At 35.4% G+C, this 4,124-nt stretch overlaps 1 pseudogene; it reads right to left on the reverse strand.

Annotated features, from left to right (window-relative positions):
• Positions 1 to 3,724: 3,724 nt before the first annotated feature.
• On the reverse strand, positions 3,725 to 3,843 carry LOC112485183 (annotated as a pseudogene).
• Positions 3,844 to 4,124: the final 281 nt, after the last annotated feature.

Here is a 4,124-nt window from a genome sequence, read left to right on the forward strand (position 1 = left end):
CAAACAATTTTGCAGTATATAAGGATAGAACTAGTTAAGTCAGAGAAACAATCCTGTAATGCACAATTTACAACATAATTCAGAATAAACCTATTATAGAGTAAAAGCGTTAATCAAATGCAATCTATCTAGAGGGATTAATTAATAACACAATGTTAGCCCAATCCAACCAAGTATGTGAACTCCTCAGGAAGTCATCTCAGATTTTAAAATTTGTTTGCAACTGAATCCTAGTACATCACCCTGCTACAATCAAATGGCCACTGAATGACAATATAGATCTTTTTGAAATTTAACTTTTAAGTATGAGATTTTATTTGAAAATTTGTATTCATTTATTTATTTTATTTTTGCATTAACATGAAATTTAGTGCATAATGTCAATAATTTGTTCAAAATTCAGTAAAAATAATTGCAGGCTGCCAACAGCTTTAAGAGCTTATGCCAGTCATACCGACAGAAGCAATTCACAGCCTTCTTCGATGGACACTCACAGAACTTCCAAAATTGACATGCTAGGAAATTCTATTTTCTTTGAACTTATAGTTTATCCCAGAAAACTGGTGTTTCATATCACTGGGATAACAAAAAGCTGCAACCCTTCTTCACTACTTTCTTGCCCCAAGGCATATGACACAGATGGTGTCTCCATCTTGAGAAAGGCTTGAGGAAGAAATGAGGGAATATTAACGTCCATCATATGCAGAGAAGAATGAAAAGTTAACTATTTTTTTTTCTCTCAGAAAAGGTCAGCCTCCCAAGGAGGTATTTCACAGACACTATATTTTCCACAAATGTAAAATTCTGTATATTCTTTTAGTCCATCTAAAAAGCTAAAACTTCTCACCAACTTGCAAACCATTAGCATTAAGTGACATTTATGAAGTCCTAGATTTGTGTGCATCAAAAATTGATAATAAAACTGACTAAAGATAACTCTCTCAAAATTACATTCACATAATAATTGTTTTAATCATTGAAGGAATCATATAAAGATAACTGCAATTATCCAAACAGTTGCTGCAATTAGTAGCAAGAGCAATAGCCAAGAATACATTCAGTGTGACTAAGACACCCAGAATTCAGTACTGGTGGTTTTATCCAAAAGAGTGCCTATAGTCTACTTGCTTGTGGTAACAAAAGGGGGCTGAATTGAAGAAGCTTGGAACATGTCAGATTAAAACTCAGAAGAGCCTAGGTTCTTATAACCTCAAGCATACTTTGTGCATGCTGCAGCCTTCTCCCCTTTCCTCTGGCTTCCATATTAATGTTACTTCCTACTGATGATCTGTCACCCAAGTCATAGGGACTGGTGTATATCAGAACATATTGTATAATTTGAGGCTATCACATTAGCAATTCCAACAAAATGGCTGCTGATTCTAGAATTCTGCCTTAGGAAGCTAAAAACAAACACATAACATGGGTAAGTTCCCATTTCCCTGTATAAACAGACAAGCTAGAGCCCAGTTGTCCTGTCAAGGAACTTTCTGTCTTAAAATGCAAGAGCTCAAATCAATATCTTTGACATTTCAGAAGAACAGCTCAGTAGCATTCCCACCCAGAATGGTCAGTTCCACGATGCCAACAGCGAAATTGATGGAGGCAGAGTTCATAGTTCAATGCGCTTGGCTGATGCTAGACTTGCCATGTAAAGTGACAGGAGATTGACATTTCCCACAGTTGTGTAGAGTCAGTAAATACAGGAGTATGAAACATGGAAGAGCGATTTCTCACATCCTATTATAGCTTATTAATTCTTGGCAGCTACTTTGACTTTTCACTTGGGTCTCCACCTAGGAATTTCTAAACTCTGAGCAATGTTATTATTCCTTGACTATGATCTTCACTCAGATGACAAAAATCTTAGATAGTAGATTTGAACCCTTCTAAATGAAGGTTATTTAAATTGCTGTTAATTATACAATGGTAGAAAGGCGTGAACACATACTAAATATGCCCCCAACTGTTTTATTTTTGCCACAAAGAGATCCTGTGGAAACTTCATAGTAATGAAAAGTTTTCCTGGAGAAAATCAAATATCTGCCTAACAATGTTACACTTAAATTACCCAAATGATCCTTTTTTACCAAATCGAAAATTAATAAATTTGAATTCAGTTATCCTTACAGTAAACGTGTTTCTTTAATTGTCTTCTTAAGAGTCTTATTAACATTTTATTGTAACACAGGTTGAACCTCATTTCTATAATTATTTCATAATGAAAACTATGGCTCATGCAATTTCTTTTTTTCTACTTTACAACAATTGGTAAATTGAGTTCAAGATATTCAACTATTAAGCAATCATTCCACTGCTGTACTTCATGTAGACAATGGTAGAATAAGGTGGTTAGGGCATTAAGAGGTATGGATAACAGATAAATCTATTTCTGGAAGTGTTTAAATCATGATTAACCACCCAACTCATGATTTAAAAAAGAAAAGTCCTGCGAAGTATAATGATACAAATGAAGCTCAAAAACACATTGGTCACCCAATAACTAGAATTGAATAAGTAATCTAGTTTAATTCAAAATTCAAACCAAAAACATGCGTAGAGTCCCTATAAGCAAAGAAAGCCGGGGGGGGGGGGAGGTAATCTAGTTTAATTCAACATTCAAACCAAAAACATGTGTAGAGTCCCTATAAGCAAAGAAAGCCGGGGGGATGGAGGTGGGGGAGCAAAAAGGAGGATTTATGCCTTAATGAACTATTGCACATAACTAGAATACAAGGTGCCACGTGATTTAATGGGATAGAGAGGAAGCATTAAAAAAGTGAAAGGTCATATTTTTTAGAAGAGTAAGAAAAATGTCATGAAGAATTTGACATTAGGAATAAATTTGGCACAAATGTTTTTCTAGAAATTTTTTTAGCTGGTCATTTATTCCTCAAAATAAATATGAAGAGAAGGTAATAAATATGAATAAGTTACACTTTTTATAGTCCATATACTCTTTTGGGCAAAGAGCAGACACAATCATTCAATACTTGTACCTGGTCTTCCTCTTCCTACATCTCTTACTAAAACTACCTAATGCATAGTTGTTGTTGTTGTTTTAATCTAGCTGAATATAGTTGAATGACTAAATATATTTTGATATATTCATAATATAGAATATTATACAGTAGTTTCAAAAACAGATTGATTTACATGTAGCTAGATTAATCAATTTCTAGTTGAATGGAAAAGCCAGTTGTAGAATGTTGCATATAATACAATGTCATAAGTGCCAGAAGTACTAAGGAGGAGTCATTATGATTTATGTGATTCTATTTATCTAATTTCTAAGCCCCTAATCATCAATTGACTTGAGCTTCTAGGCAATAACTTTGAAAATGTGATATAGACTAACCCAAGGGAGATATATGCAAAATTTTCAAGATAGGATTCAACCCCAGGAGTGTTTAACCCTGAGAGAAGGCCAACAACTTGTGTAGAGTGGCAAGGACTTCAGGACACGGGTCTTACTAATCATCGTATCTGAGTATGGTACCCAGTAGTGGCCTGGAAGGTAGAGTGTTCCAGCTCCATACGTAACATTCAGTTCTGCTCTTGCTGGGCATTCACAGGCCATTACCAATGCTCGCTGAGGAATTCTGAAATATCATAAATTTCCTGTCTTTTTTTTTTTTTTTTTTTTAAGGCAAGGCAACCCTTGGTTGACCTCACAGATTGCAAGGACCTTGTCAGCTTACAATTCTTTATTTTTTATTTTTTACACCTACAGCACCTGGTCTTCCTAGGTGGTCTCCCATCCAAGTACTAACCAGGCTCGCCCCTGCTTAGCTTCTGAGATCAGACAGGATTGGGCATATTCAGGGTAGCATTGCCGTAGACTAAATTTCCTGCCTTGAATCCTCTCCATCTCATTTTAACGGCTTACAAGTACACTGGTCATCGTATGTCCAAAGTATGTTTTATTAAATAAAATCACAAGTCACTGATACCAAGCAGCAGAGGAGAATAAATAAAAATGTGCTGATAGACCAGCAATTACCAAATATATTCTACAGAATGCTAGGCTTGTGATTTTTCTACATTCATAAAAGAGGTCCAGGTTTGGAAAAGTGCAAGAAACCATAACCTTGTCTTGGAGAGTCCGAATTCCCACACGTACA

Source organism: Pteropus alecto, unplaced genomic scaffold (genome assembly GCF_000325575.1).
Source record: "Pteropus alecto unplaced genomic scaffold, ASM32557v1 scaffold270, whole genome shotgun sequence".
NCBI classification, from domain to species: domain Eukaryota; kingdom Metazoa; phylum Chordata; class Mammalia; order Chiroptera; family Pteropodidae; genus Pteropus; species Pteropus alecto.